The sequence below is a fragment of the Homalodisca vitripennis genome, chromosome 3 (genome assembly GCF_021130785.1).
Source record: "Homalodisca vitripennis isolate AUS2020 chromosome 3, UT_GWSS_2.1, whole genome shotgun sequence".
Taxonomy (NCBI): Eukaryota; Metazoa; Arthropoda; class Insecta; order Hemiptera; family Cicadellidae; genus Homalodisca; species Homalodisca vitripennis.
This window is the reverse complement of record NC_060209.1, coordinates 125470305-125487124: the sequence shown is the minus strand read 5'-3', so window position 1 is coordinate 125487124 and position 16820 is coordinate 125470305. Positions and strand designations below refer to the sequence as shown.

General features: G+C 32.9%; 1 protein-coding gene and 1 long non-coding RNA gene across 2 annotated transcripts in view; one reads left to right on the top strand and one right to left on the bottom strand.

Moving 5' to 3' along the window:
* Positions 1–16820, bottom strand: part of LOC124357496 (neuropeptides capa receptor) — a 103697-nt gene that overhangs the window by 77714 nt on the left and 9163 nt on the right. The gene's annotated exons all lie outside the window — the stretch shown is intronic.
* LOC124357497 lies at positions 8952–15873 on the top strand. Its single transcript, XR_006921953.1, has 2 exons — positions 8952–9114; positions 15408–15873. It is a non-coding gene; the product is annotated as an uncharacterized LOC124357497 (long non-coding RNA).

Genomic DNA, 16820 nt, shown 5'->3' with positions numbered 1-16820 from the left:
ACCACCTAGAAAAGGACCTACGTTGTGTTTTAAACTTAAAGCAGCGTAATTTCTTAAAGAAAGAACCTCAGATCAGATTTGTGGCATCGTACTCTGCTAATAGAGACCTTTAATTTAATGTACTACTCGACCTATGCTCTAATTTAAGATTTCCATCTGTTCTAACTCTTTGCGGGCCATCCTCCTGACATGTCAATGGTTGATATTTCATAAAGTAGATTTATGAGTGAAGTAATGATGTACCAAGCTTTATTGCTTTACCTGTAATCCTTCGGCAATTATCAAGGACTGGCAGGGGACCTTTTGTACACCCTTTATATATGAATTATGTTAAGACTATATAACTAGGAAGCATAATTAGTTTGTATACATCAAAGCATTTATACATTGCAGAGCACATTTTGAAAATCTTTTTCCTTGAACTGTTGATTTTGGTTTATAAGCCTGATGCGTACTGACATTTGAGATAAATGAATGGGAAATTTCTCTTTATCCATCTCAAAATTACAATATATTTATTAAAGGAAATGATAAATATCAGGGGCGGGTTTTGTCCAATACGAGTTGTTGTCTATCGTTGGTTGACCATCTACTGATATATTGGAAATTAGTTTTTGACAGTTTGGGTTGTATGTCATATTCAATGCAATTTATAGACTTTATCAGTTAGATACTGAATGGAAATCCTACAAATATATATAATGTACATTATAATGAAAAGGAACTTTAGATATAGTATCAGAGTTTAATATTGGCTAAATATTTTATTAAAACGCAGCAATGCAATTGATGAATCCTTATAAAACTAGGTAGCTGTGGTATGTGGCTCTACTAAAAACGCGTCATAAATAATTCTAGAAAGGTTTTACCAATTTAGGATATTCTTAAAGCTTTCTTCTGTAACAATCTTGTCATTTATTACTTTAAATTTCATAAAATATTAAAGAAATTAATTTTATATAATACAATTTTCGTAATTAAATATGTTTTGCCTTTAAATCAGTATGGGTACAATATTTTATGCCTAACGGTTCGTGATCGTGCCGCGCGTCAAGTTTCTTACCCACTACCAAAAGTTGTCAGCTACAAAGGTGAGAGGGGAACGAGAACTTAGTTTTCCTAAAAAATGTTTTTGTTAAATTAGGAAAAGAAGCTGAAAACCCCTTCAATACGTATAGTCCTAAAATGGCCTTTGTTCTTGCTTCCAGAGTAATACGATATTCAAGATTAGGAGGGGTAGGGTTAGAGACTGCTTCCTGTCGAGATCCCGAGAGGACGGTTGGCTTGTACAATATCTGTTATATCAGCTTGGAAGAAGGGGAAGCCATATCTGTTCCAGCGTTTCCAGCCAAAGAGAGATAGCACTCCATGTACAGGTTAGGCACACCCTTTAACTAAAGGAGATCCACCCACGCCAACAGTCATCATCCGTAGTAGACCTATCCATCCGACCATGCACCCGAGTATCTCGACATTTACGGTCAGTAGTTTGCCATCCATAGAGTAACCCAGATTTGATTGACACCCTGGTCTTTGCTGTACCCAGCGTAGGTTCAACTAGAAGGTAAAAGTGACTGTTTCTTCTGGTTGTCTTTCATTATTACTACAGTTTAGTCAGCATTTAAATTGTGTCAGACCAGTGAATACTTAAACTCTTTTGTCTTCCGGACTTGTCGCGTCGACCCGTGGTGCTAAAATGGCTGACTGATTCATCAAAGTACAAAAAAAATCAAGAAAGATACATGAATTTGGTACATAAGTGTATCTTCTGTCCTACAGGCGCACTAGGGAGCATTTTCTCTCCGACCACAGGGCTCGTTCCCACTTGCCTCTAAAGTAGTGAAAATCACCATAAAACATGAATTGCTGAAAACACATCTTACTAATTCAAAGAGCCTGTTAAAACGTTAACATGTTTTCTTCGTAAACATTATTGTGTGAAAACACAATCATGTGTTTACCCAATGTAAGTGCTACTTTAATTTTCTTTACATGTATGTCTTCAAACTTAGAGTTATCTTAAAAGTAATAACACTTCTTATATCAATCTTTTCTGTAATCACTGTTGATCACAGAATATACCCTGATAGTAAAACTGGGAATTTTAGATAAATACATTTTTACTGTAAATTTTTATAAATGTACTGTTAACTGTAAATTTTAGGAAATATTACGTAGGCAGTTCTTGATACTTAGCGAGTGCTGCAGATATCAAAGACAAAGTTACCACCTAAATTTTAATCTACTTCTCAATTCCCTTTGAATTCCAATCTATTTGTATAGGCCATGTCCTTGAATATGACTTAAGAACAACATAGGAGTACGTCACGCCACGAGAGATTACATACGAAATTTCAAATATAGAGCTTATTTCATCCTCGCGATGTCCTTTAGACAAAAAAACAGACAGGCAATCAAACAGAAAAGAATTGTAAATCCTACTGCTGACAAAAGAGAAATTCTTTCAGCCTACTGAGAGCTTTAATGACGCTCAACCAAATTCCATGGTTGAAATGGACATGCACAATTCTTGCATGTATAGTACAACTCTTTCTTGCCTAAGTAAAATGAATTTCATGCAAGTTGAAGTCTACATTTGATCTTTCTCGATCTAGCCACATGATAAATACACATTTTTGTTAATTGTGTTAAGTTTCATAGCTGTGTTTAATGTGTCATAGCTTTAAATAATAAAAGTTTCGGTGTGGTCTACAACGCAAGAGTCCCCATAAAATCTTCCCACCGACTTTAACATTGACTTTCCATTCTGTTACGTGGAATACGAGGAATTGATTTTATGCTGTTTGATAGTTATATGGCTGGTTACAATATTCTTACATAATTATAGTTACCTACATATTTTCACACATATATAAAGCAATCTGTGAAACCAAACTTGATTAATAGTTAATTAAATGAGTTTAGTGAAATGAACAACTAAACATTGCACTAAACTAGTGCAGGGGTCTCTCCTGGGGTTTTTCAGTTCCTAATATTATCAACGTATATTATTAAGTTTTGTATTGTAGATTTCAGTGACAAGGGGCTCCTCTTATTGCTTCTGTACATGGCTGTATGTATATCTTGGCGAGAGGTAATATACATTATGTATTAATATGTTTATTTATGTAGGAGCTTAGTATATTGTATATCACAGTATAAGTGGTTTAGTATATATACTTTATTAGATATATTTATTTATGAAATTTAGATACGTTCTATTTATAGAGCACCGAAGTGCATGGTATTTTCAGCTTCGCTGTACCTACTTATACGACTTATTAATATGTTGAAAATAGGTGAGTTAGTTTGCTAAATGTATCATTTTATTATAGTTAATATTCTCTTACTCATATTATTGTGTAAATTAATGGAGTCAGATGATATTTTAATATTGTGATATCTACTGTTCATAGAGAATCACAGTGAAGTAATTAGTTATTTAAATTAATATACAATTTTAACAAATGTTAAATTACTGTTATATTACACAGGGACAATTAGACTAATTGCAAACTAATGTGTTTAGCCACTGTCCAACTCATATTTCCATTAGTTGTATTGCCAGTGTATTATAAAACGCGGGAGAGAATTGCAACAGTGGGAGAGGACGCTTTACAAGACCGCACTAAAGGACGACTGAGCGTCCTTTGTACTAAGCTCTTTGTACTAAGGCACATTTCTGAATTTTTCAGTGTTGCCAAATTGTTGGAAAGACAAGGTTTTCACGTCTTAATTGCTATAAGAGACAGTTAAATAGGTCTACAAGATTTTAAATCCGGGATATTCTCACTAAATGTATTGAAAAACATAAATTTTACTGTATATACTACATTTCCTTTTGTAGTTCATGATTATAAATACATTATTTTGATAAATACATATGATGAAATAATGTTCTGTATCGCTGATATATTATTACACATTTGTATTTAAGTTCACGCCACCCAAACAGATACTATCTTGAACATAATCTATTTTTTCTAGGGAAGATCTAGGTTATGCATTATAATTACATATAGGAGTTTATTAAAGTTTTTCCTATTGAAATGTCAGTTTTGTCATAGGTGTAAAATATTTAAAGAAATAGCATATGCACAAAGCAAGATTTATAACAAGCAGTAACGTTGACAGAAAACTACACTTTTAGGAAAAACGCACAACTTAAATAAATGTAGTCGATAATCGTAAATTTGTATTGTCTTCATAAATTTATTTTAAAGATGAAAATATTTTCAAAATCGGTTGTTATTTCTTGACTGTTTTGGTAAATAAAGGACAAAATAATTTAGGTAATACTTTAATTGAGGTGTTAATTAAATAAAAACGATGAATCAATCACCTTACTGGGATAAGTTTTTTGTTAAGGAAATTTTAGCTACATTAGAAACCTTTAGGATTACAATTCTCCGTGATTATAATTGCCTTTGGTACCTTTCCTTGCCTTAATAAGATTAGCCTCCTTTACATCCTTGAGATCAGGTGTTGGATGTTTTTCAATGTTCTTTTATACCATTTTTCTTGAGCAGCTACTTTTAGATCAGCCATGTCTGCGAGCTCTTGAGGTTGTCCCAGATATGTTCAATCGGATTTCGATCTGGGCTCCTAGGTGGTCAATTCAATGCTTCAATGCTCACTTTATAAAAGCAGTCTGTCACTGCAGCAGAGGGTGGGCGGGCATTGTCATACATTAAGATAAAATCTAGAACTGAAGGATACCGCATTTATTCAGCGTTATGATCTGGCCTTGGTTTGACTACAAACTCATGTACGAGCTACAGCAACATGAGACCCACTACTCTATAAGAAATGCAGTGTTAAGCAGCCCTTTCACTTCTCCACATTGGCGTCCACTGGAGTACTTAAACTTATTGTTGTTTCATCTATAAATAGAACCCGCGCAAACCTTAGCTAATCTAGCCGATGGTCTCCGGTGAGCTATGGTCCCGTGCTGGCCTTGTATACGTCTCAAAGACACCTTCGAAGGGTTATAATTGAAACCCGCACATTTCTTACTTTTGCTAGCAAATTTTGCACCTCAGTAATCGTTGCTGACTCTCCTCAGTAATCGATCATCCCTTTGACTTTTGAATCTCCTTCTACCCGAATCTCACCTTCTTTGATCTCCGAAAAATACCTAACAGTCTTCAAGAAACGCCTGATAAATCATTCAAAGGTTGTATAACTGGTCCAACAAATTCTTGCAGTGTTTTTGTGAAAGCTACTTTCAGTAAAAGCTTGCTTATCCGAGCTGTCTCTTGGACTATTAGACTATGCGCACATAAGTTAAAAAAAAGAACTAAAACAAAATGGAAAATATCCAGTACAATAAATGTTAAAGATCGAGTTTGGAACAAAGGTTAATGTAATGCAAGATAGGATAATACATTGTAGTATAGTCTATTTTAGAGAACAAAATAACTTTATTCACAAAACATGATATACAAACAAAATACGGTACTTGTATTGCACGTAATATTAACGGCACCTTTTCATTTTTTCCAATATATTATGTTTATCTCTATTTTCAATCTTATCAGGGCTTTAATCAGTAAAATACAACCTAAAGAGGTTTTTTCATTTAGTAATGGGTTTTTATTTTTATAAAATATTGTTTATTATCCATGAAAATTACTTTTATGAAGAATTGATTTATACACTGACAATTAATTTTTTTGGTTACGAACCGTCTCCTTTGCAAACCATCACTACGCTCAATCAACCAGGCATTTCTTACACACTGTTCTCTAACGTACTATATATCTGACGTACGGTGATGGCGTCTGAGAGACTTGTTTTGTACTTGTCTCAACGGCTTCACGTAACTGTTGAAATTGAGTTTTGGTTGTTTGCCTTGTTTTCTGCTGTAGGTAGGTGATCTCGAGGTCACTCTGGGATGTATTGATTGAGCACCTATCTTCGCCAAAGTAAAATAAAACAACAGTTGGTACTCCAACGATTTCTTATACTTGTTTACTGTAGTTTTCTATCATTGATATTCACTACAATACCGCACTTCATGAACTGCTGATTAACGATCCCCAGAACTATTTGTCACGCCAACGCGACGGAGCAATGAATCTATCTACATGAGTATCAACGTCCCTTTCTATCGGTATTAATGACAACATTGAAATCATAGCACCAGGAACTGTACCTTTTCTAAAAGTGTTCATGGACTCTTCATGTGACTATTGACATCATTTAACAACGTCTGCAACTTTGTTATCAGTTCATGATATTATTGTGCCTCATGTTTTCACTCACCGACCAGAGAAAACTATTAGGCGTTGATTTCCACTCGAGGCCTGTAATACAATTAGCAGCTGGTGGAGTTAAAAGAAGAGAGTGTAATTTACAACTATTTATTTTCGTTTCCTTTATAGCAAATGTAAAATTTTGAAATTCCGGACATAATCCGTTGTTATTGATATAACAACATGATTGTTGTTTCAACTAACGAAGTATATCTAGAATGGAAACCAATATATTTACAACGCTGTGTGCATAATTTGTCCCAAATCTATTCTAATCACTTGCTGTGAAAACATAAGGAGCAAGAAAAGGTGTTGTTATTTAACTCCTAGTGCTGCGAAGCGCAATTGCAATCCATCCACCACCGGCACTTCTCCTGTCACCAACGCCACCAACTGTTGTATCCAATATCCTTGAGTGTCTTGTGCGACACTCCTAATACAAAACACTCGTGTCTGGACTATGTGCAACTACTTACTTTCGATTGATTTATTCATTATTGATTTGCTGGTGTTGATAATGCTATGCTTGGTTTTTTGGCCATTTTACTGTACTCCGGTTTTATTATTTTTTGCCATAGTCGATTTAGTATTTTTTTGATTAAGAGAGTACATGTATACCTTTACAGATCTTAGAAGAATACTTCTGCTAAAAAACAACTAACATAGGTTTTCTAGCAGTCTTTAAATTTATAATATTGTTATTTACATAATAACTTTGTCCATTATATCTAATTAATAGCTAGTAAACATTTGCCAAAAATCTACAGTTAAAAGTATATTTTACCAAAACTTTTGATTTTGTGTGTGGATATTTTCTTATTCTGTGCTCAACAGCGGTTGCAGGAAGTTTTGAAACAAGGAGTGTAGTTAATATCAAGCTTACACACTATAAATGTAAATAAACTGAAAATAGTAGTTAAAATAATTAAACATGTGATTGTGCAGTTACAAAACAATGTTTGCAGAGAATTTAACAGGTTCTTCTAATTAATATTTCCCAACTTTGGAGACCAAGATGGGATTTTCCCTACGTTAGAAACCAGTGGGGCTTACCCCGGGGAATTTTTCGAAATAATAATAGGCCTATATTCATACCTGGGACCCTGATAATGTATTATCTAACTCTCATTCCATATTAGGCCAATGAAGAATTTGAAACTTTGATGTGTTATATCCAATTCCACGCCCATTAATAGAATCCAACATTGGATAGTTATTTGTCTGCCATTCCAAAACAAAATAGATAATTAAGTTTCGTTTTCTCCAATGAATGACTTTCAGATAAATAAATTCCTTTGAAGTAATTTACGATATGTGTTCAAATTTATAAAGAAGTGAATAAATTCACACCCCTACCTCCAAATTTTGACACATTCAAAATTAATGAAAATATTTCTATTTAATTATTCTCAAAGGTTAAATTTTAGATTTTGGAGTGAAATGGTTTATTTCACTATTCAAGGATAATCTGGTCTCAAACAAAAAATTTCAGAAACTTTATATAAAACACCTTGTATTTACTTTTTGCACCCCTGAGTCACTTCATCCTCTTGTTATCTGCGTACCTGATATGTTAGCATGGATCCTGCTTGTGCGCAGGAAGGGCGAAGTGAAGTGAGATAACTGTGACAAAGACGAACTTAGGGAGATTGGTGTGTGGTGGCAAGTGTCTTGTGGCATCGTGGTGGCCTTGTTAAAAATTAATTTTAAAGGCAATCATTTCCTACTTAACTCAGCGTTGCAATAAACGTTTAAAAGTCTTATAGTTTCCCAGCTGCTATAATCAATACATATAAACCACCATATATAAAATAGACACATAATTTGAGAACAAAGTAATGAAATGCTGAGAGGAGTTTACGTAGTTCTGCCTATCACCGTTATGTAATATGTGGTTATGTATGAGAAGTGGTTCTAGTTGCTTACCACATGTATGAATTATTAGTTCACATACTGCATAGCCTCTAGTTATGTATTGTATAATAAAGGAGGGAGACTCGGAATAGACACACTCCGACTCCTGGGACAGGTACAAACAACAGTGTGAGACAACATTTCAGTATTAACTTCGCAGCAGCTATAGCGTCGAAACGGACAAAAATAAAACACATAATAGTAGGCTAAACATCTCTAACTATGCTCATAACGCACATTTTAATACGTTATATACATATAATATAATGACGAATCAGTTATAAAACGATTACATAATCAGCTGATTAATTAAATAAATTATTGTGCCAATTTAATTTTCTCTAAATGACTGAAAAATCAGTAAATGGTACAGGAATTAACTATCAATCAATCAATAAAAATATTTGTACAGTGTACACATTACATCTACAAAAGTCTTAAAAGTTTTATTATTGTTCATTTATATCAAACACTTTTCGTGGCTCCAGTTCTAGTAAAAAGATGTTTTCTGAAGCCCGAGTATACCACATTAATATAAAATATTTTAAAATCCATTTCCGGTTGTGTATTTTTTTATTTCAAAGACTAAAAATAGGCTTTCAGTCAGAAGCGACTATTGGTTTAACGTAAACTTGCAAGGCATGATCGTATCAATACTGCTATTATGCAGTATTGATATGTTATAATCATGTTATTGATATGTTAACATGATTATGCAATATGCGATAAGGCATGTATATAACTTCTATATACATAGACAGTTTTAGTTGATGAGGCAAACTGTCAGCAGAGAACAAACACTGAATATTATTATAGTGGCTTGAACTTTATAAAGTGGATATATTTGGTTTCAGGAAACCTATCCAAAATATTTGATATATTTGTATAGAAACTCTAAAACATTGAAATTGTGTATTTTAAGTATTTAAGTCAACATGAGTCAGTAAGTCTTAAATCCTAATAAATTAAAAATCTTTTTCTACAAATATTTTTTAATATATCATAAATAATATAAAATTACTGCATGTTTCAATTTACTATCTTTCATGTTTTATAACGTCTCTGAGCGACACTCGATAGTAAAATTCTATTTCGAAGTCCTCTCTCAATATTAAAATAAAGTAATCTTAACAACCATAGAATTTAACATATAGGTCTACTTCGTGTAAACTTTTAAATAAAAACCAAGGAAATAATTTTAAATTACATAAAAAATTTAGTGTTAAAAGTACTGTTATCATTTGAGTATTACCATGTATTAAATCTTTTAACTCTGAGTGTCATCCGCTACTTTTGCTTTTATTTCTTGTCGACGCTTTATTAATAACAGCCAAAAAAAAACTGATAACTGTAATGTATTACAGTCATAGATAATACTGGAGTTATACCTTGTAAAGCACAAGTTTTTAATGTGCTTAACTCCTTTTGTAACTTTTTTGTGAAATTGTGCGAAGATCAGATAATTTCCATTAATAACAAAGAAATTGATTGTCTCCTAGGGGCGAAGTTTTGAAGGTCAGACTGTACAAGACATTGTCATTAACATTCAGTGTTATTCACATCTCATTAAAGCATCGTCAGAAAAGCGTTGTTAACTATTGTTCTAGAATTGACATTTTAATCTTCTATGTAATATTTCTGCTTCACACGTGTAGAAAAATTTCCATGCACACTTTATATGGATCTTTTGTGTGCAAGTTTAAATTAAATTGAAGTCCAGCATAACGTACAGACAGGTTGATCTAAATCGTTATGTTGCAATCATGTTTTAGGAATATGAAAATGCATAATTTGGTTTAGTGATAATCAATGCATTATGAAAACTATTCCTTTCATTAAGAACGAATTAAATTCAATAGATATTTGAACTTATTCATAGGCAGAACTACATATGGGGCAACAAAAACACATGGGGGTTTTTACATCTGTGCGTCAAAAGTAAAGATTTTTGTATGTAAATCCATGGTATAGTGATAACATTTTATTACAAGTGCCAATGTATTAGAAGAAATTGAAATCAAGGTTGAAGTCAGATCTATCCACGTCTAACTTCATTGTATTGAGATTTTACGACTTTTCATCGGTATATGCCTCATGAAACGAGTTGGCCGAGTTGGCTACTTATCAGTTGTCAGTGGTTGTTTGTAGCGAGCAGATATATCTTGACCTGTATTTTCTATATTAATTCATTTGAATTGGTATTTAGTTTCTTTTGGAGATAATGAGCATAGAGCTGACAACACACGTTTTTGTCAACTATAGGATGTCGCAACGTCTTTTTATCATTTGTTTATATTAATTAATATCGTAGTTATGTCTTAGGTAGGTTACTCACTTAGGAAGAGATCGACATTGTTTTAAGCCCATTCAAACTATTCAAACTGTTAAACTATTCAACCAAATGTATATATTTTTGTGTATATTTTTACATAGACATGCTTAGGGTCCCTGGTATGAATATAGCCCTATTCTTATTTCGGATGTCCCTTCGGGCTACGCCCCACTGGTCTCTATAGTTGCGAACAATACCATATTGATCTTTAAATTTGCATTACAGCAAACCAATATTATTAATTGAAAGAGTTTGATCAATTTAATCATCTGTTTTTTGTAACAATTGTTTTATGACAGCAAAAACATATTTATATTGTGATTAATTAACCATTATTTTCATTTGTTTAGATTTGTACTCTTGAAAACAAAAAGTAAGCTTGGTAGTAACAATAATTCTTATTTAAACTTTTCTGAAACCGCTGTTGAGCATACACTTAGAAAATATAAATAAAAATTATCCTTTTAACTGTACAATTGAGCAAATATATGCAGTGCTTGGTTAGTACTGTAATGAAGATAGTAAATTTGAAGACTGTTTAAACCATCTTAGTTGTCTTTTGACAGAGTTAGGCTCCACATATCTATGTATTATAATTTTCTCCATCGGAATACAAGACAAAGCCAAATATGGATTAAAAAATTACTAAGACCCGTGTAAATTACAATGGCCATAAATACACGTTAAATCGTGGCATTTAATAACTTCGACATTGGCGTCGGAAATATAATCCACTCGAACCAGAAGTTCTCATTCATATCCATGCAAACCCTACTAAATTCTGCGCGAAGCCGCGGGTAACTGCACTGCAAGTGGAAACACAAAACAGTACACCAGTCACTAAATGCAATTTGTTAATGACATAAAATCGTAAAATGACATTACGTCCATTTAACACTCCACTCTTATTATATCACAAATGCTTTCACTAAGAAGCTATTGACTTCGTATGGTGGGTTTCATCGCATTCGTATAAAATAGTACAGGTTTTACTGAAATCGATGAGACTACTCAATGAAATGGAATGGAATATTAGATACAATGCAATGCAGAGCAATTGCAGGCGATAAGTACTAGCTGTATTACAAATCCAGTTCAGTAATGAAATTCAGATTACAAATACATAAATATAATTACCTTAATGAAATATACATTATAATTCTGTAGCAATCCAAATTACAAGGAACCCAAGCTCAAGCGAGGCTATGATTTGCGCTGTGAAGCCACCCTCACTGATATGAGTTGAATGAGTATCACACTCTCCACTTTGGCAGTGTTTCTCTTAGAATAACAATACTGTCCTGTATTGTCATTAATATTTTATACGTCTGTGTATACGTATAATTTATATGTACTATAGTTTACTTTCATAATAGAACTGTATAGTATATATTGTAGAAAGGGAAGCTACTTATGAGGTTGCTGGTTACTTAAAAATACTAACCACATTTAACGTAGATAAGTATATTCGTGTAAGACGTAGTGTTGAATAAGTATTAAGGTAATATAATAAAATATAATTGTGTTATATTATTATATTATTTGTGTAATATAATTACGATTTGTAATCTGCAGCCTTGTTCATGTTAAGTATAGCTAATACGTTCGTAACATATCAAAGTGTACCATGACATCTATATATCGGTTGAGATAAACAATACACAAACACCATTGTTAAGTTTCTGTTTTAAATCAAACAGCCACTAAGTTTGTTTGAAATCTGGCCAAATTAACTAAATCCCTAATCATCCTACTTTTAAAACAGCTGAATTAGTTCTTGAATTTCATCAAACGCAAAACCCCTAGTAGAATTTAAACACCTTTTTTAACGTAGGATTTAATTCCATGTATAGTAAAATAAAAAAATGTAATGAAATTAAAAATAAAAATTAAACTTTTGACTTAATTACCTTGTCATACCTAAGCGCGATAAGCCTTGAATTTATTTTTACAATTTAAAATACTATATATTATGTTTATCATATACATTAAATTCAAATATGTAACTAGCACAAATTACGTTTTGATTTTTTGTGTGGGATAGTTATAAAAATATATAAAAAAGGAAAGTATAATTATGAAACTTCATTTATTTGTATAGTAGCAAAACTAGAGCTTCCGCGCTTGTAGAAAGGTGTTTTATTTTGAGCTCTGGCCACAAATCAGTTGTGTGTCATGTCAGCATATTCTGATATCTTGTGGAAAATATCGTCGTATGTGTGAATTCGGGTTGTTTACTACTGTAAGGGATTCTGAAGAGCTTCGTCCGAAGGCAAGCCAGTTGCAGATTTAATCAGTTGTGCACAATAAATTCATATTTTATGTAATATGACGTGCATTTAACAACCAAGTGTATAAACTCACAACCAATGCAACCATCTTTTCTGCGTATGATGCATTATTATTTCTGATAAATTGATCTAGTAACTTTTGAAATTGATAACTTTCAAAAATCTAAGGATCAGGTTATCGTTCTGAATCTTTGTCAATTTAGCTTGAAGAAATGGTAACGGAGCAAAAAACCATTACTGAAAACTGTGGTCGTGTCATTTAAATTGTACGAAGAAGCTTCAACATAAATTAGGCTTTGTGAATGTGACGAACAAATGTGTTGGAATTTTACTCCTTCAACTTCTTTCCTCTTTCTTATCGAAATAATTTGTTTGGATCTTCCAACTAGACGAAAGAAACATCCTTTATTGTAAACATTTATGGTAAACTCACCTTCCGACGATTTGCTGTATTTCTTTCTGCTTTGATCGTTCTGTGCTTTGAACAGATTTTTTATATAAATTTCTGAACACTGCAACGAAATTTTGTCTTATATCCAAAAACCTTAAAGCACTTCCCATAGAAAACTATACTATTCTTTTTACGAAGAACTTTAATGTTTTAAATGCGACCCTTTGTGATGGGGAAATGTCTATAACGGTAATCCTCAGATAATAGTATAGACAACCATGCGTTTTAATAAATCCATTCAACAGATAAAATCTAGTTTTTAATGCACAAAATCAAGTATAGAGTCTATATTATGGATTATTAGCAGATAAAACGAAATGTACGTAGATTATAAAAATCGCTAAACCACTTTGAAGCTTAATGGAGATATTTTTACAGTTTTAGAGCAAAACATTTTGACTTATTTACTATTTTTTACGACAACAACCTAAATAGAACTTTTTTTTAAAGGAGAAGCCGATCCCCTTTTAAGCCTTATTCTGCCCGTCCTTATGGGCCACTGGCCTGTGCGAGGATCTTATCAAACAGAATAAGGGGGAGAGTCGATACAGTACATATAAGTCGCTGGTACTGATAAAAAGTGCAACGGTCACAGACAGGATTCGAACCTGCGCTATCTCTAACTCAGACTCAAATTCCAACGTCTTAGACCACTCGGCCACCGGCATTCCCATTTTAACTAAATAACCTTTTTAACTAAATAACCTATTCATACAAACGTTATTTAATTGGAAAAATACTAATGGTGTTTTTTTTTTTTATTATTGGGTTTAGATAATGTTTTTTAAAACTACTCATATTACTACGGTTAAGAATTTGCAATTGATTTAAGTTGGTTACTTTTTCTACATAAGAGGTCAACGAAAATAGAAAATGCTTTTAGTGCCTGAAAAGGAATTGTATTAATTTAGTTTAATTATAGTAATTTTGCTTATAATTTTGTATTAACTAATTATTTATTTTATTTTTTCAAACTAATACTCTTAAAATTTAAGAAATTTGTGACACGTTTTAAGCTATCTACTAGAAAAATTTAATTACTTCATTGCTTTTGTTATAAAGTCTCTAGTGATCCTTTGGGATTTAAGATTGTGTAAGACAGGGTCCAAAGCAATCACAGTTTACTTATTGCCATCCTAGACGTGACATCCGGCTGCAGTCGCTTTACCAATGCCTGCTGTGATAATAGGGCTTTAACCCAATCAGTATTAGAACTCATGCAAGGGTTTTAAAATTATTACATTATACAGATGGTCAACAGATCTAAATAAACTAAGTATATTTGATCGTTTAGCTAACAAACGTCAGTTTTGTACATACAGTTTTAGCTGATTAAAATCTAGTATCTCATGTAATAGGTAATCAAGTGGTGAAAAATATAACCAAAGAGGTAAAATTGTCACAAATACAGGTATGAACAAAATTATATAGAAAACAATACATAACACTAATGAAATTCTTGAAAATTAAAGTGGTTATTTCTAAACAATAATTCCATTTAGAATTCAACCATTTTTACTAATATAAATTTTGAACTCGCGCGAAGAAATCAGGTGTTCAAGTTGAACAGCAAAGGCCCAAGACTGCAACCCTGAGACATAATTTTCAATTTGATAAGATCGGATGTCACAATACTCAATTCTAACTTGGTTTTTATATCTAGTATATAATTTCATCCTCCTCAATGAATTCCCAACAAACACTCTACCAGAAACTGCCAAGACTTTTCTACAGAACGTGAAGATTCTTGTGGGTTAATGTGACATAAACTATGTCGTATTACTTCAAAAGTCCACGTGTCTTTAGGGAGTTTTTATTTTAAGAAATATTTTTGCATTACGTATCAGACAATTTAGTTAATTTCTTAACATCTTATATTATTCTCAATCAAAACTGTCTTTGGTTTTCTCTGTGATGCTTTCCTTTGTCTTGCTTTTTGAAAAACAGCAAGTGGTTGCTTACCATATTTTTATTTTTATGTAATACATTATTCTATGGTACAAAGCAATCTGTTTAACATAAATCCAATTAGTAGAAGCAATCTGCTATGACGCAATAAGCAATGGAGTAGGTATAAAGGCTGTCGAACTTCATGTATAATTCATCTCCATCACTGTCATAGCTTCATAAATCCATAGCTACATGGACCGGTGGTGTTTCAGAAATCAGAGGACGGGTGAAGAGGATGAGCGGAGAGCTTCTTTATTTGTGAAAATTCACTTTGTAAGAAAGGATCAACTCTCAATGGTGAAGGAACAGAGACTCTTTGTTGTGTTGGTAAACTAACCAAAAATATACCTACCTGCTTTTACTACGCATATGATGTCAGCATAGCCAGAGGCATATTAGAAACTAATTGCATTCTGTGATGTCATAAAAGACGGACTGTGGCGGAAAACTTTGTTCAACAGTAGGAAACACCAACAATATCAACATAATACCCTTTATTCCTAATAGCCAAGAAGAGGATTCATAATCTAAGAACTGTCTAGGTATTTGTTTTTTAACTTTTTACAACCACCAATAATGTAAAAAATCTGAATTAATTAGGAGAAACAAGGTCAGTGGAGCAAACCCGATCCTGGATGACCACCCCATACATCTACTGAGTAAAGTTTTTACTATGAAGTATTATTTGAGAGGCATTACCTTATACAACTAATCATTAAGTGTAAATGGAAAGATAACATAAAGGGGAGGTATATCCACGCATTATGAGTATAGTGTACCATGCTGATACGTTATCATCTCACTGAATATAGCGTATGATGTTGTTACGTCAACACATCACATATAATGAAGTGAGGTACATCCACGTATGTGATTATAGTGTACGACACTGAAACACTTTAGTGGCTTAGAGCACGACTCTGATACATAATCACATCACTGGGTATAATGTATTATGTTGATACGTTAGCACCTCACTGACTATAATGTACAACGCTGATACATAATCACCTCACTGGGTATAATGTATTATGTTGATACGTTAGCACCTCACTGACTATAATGTACAACGCTGATACATAATCACCTCACTGGGTATAATGTATTATGTTGATACGTTAGCACCTCACTGACTATAATGTACAACGCTGATACATAATCACCTCACTGGGTATAATGTATTATGTTGATACGTTAGCACCTCACTGACTATAATGTACAACGCTGATACATAATCACCTCACTGGGTATAATGTATTATGTTGATACGTTAGCACCTCACTGACTATAGTGTACAACGCTGATGCATCAGCACCTCATTGGCTATAATGTATTATGTTGATACGTCAGCACCTCACTGACTATATTGTACAACGCTAATACATAATCATCTCACTGAGTATAATGTAATATGTTGATACGTCAGCACCTCATTGACTATAGTGTACAAGGCTAATACATAATCACCTCACTGGGTATAATGTATTATGTTGATACGTCAGCACCTCACTAACTATAGTGTACAACGCTGATACATAATCACCTCACTGGGTATAATGTATTATGTTGATACGTTAGCACCTCACTGACTATAGTGTACAACGCTAATACATAATCACCTCACT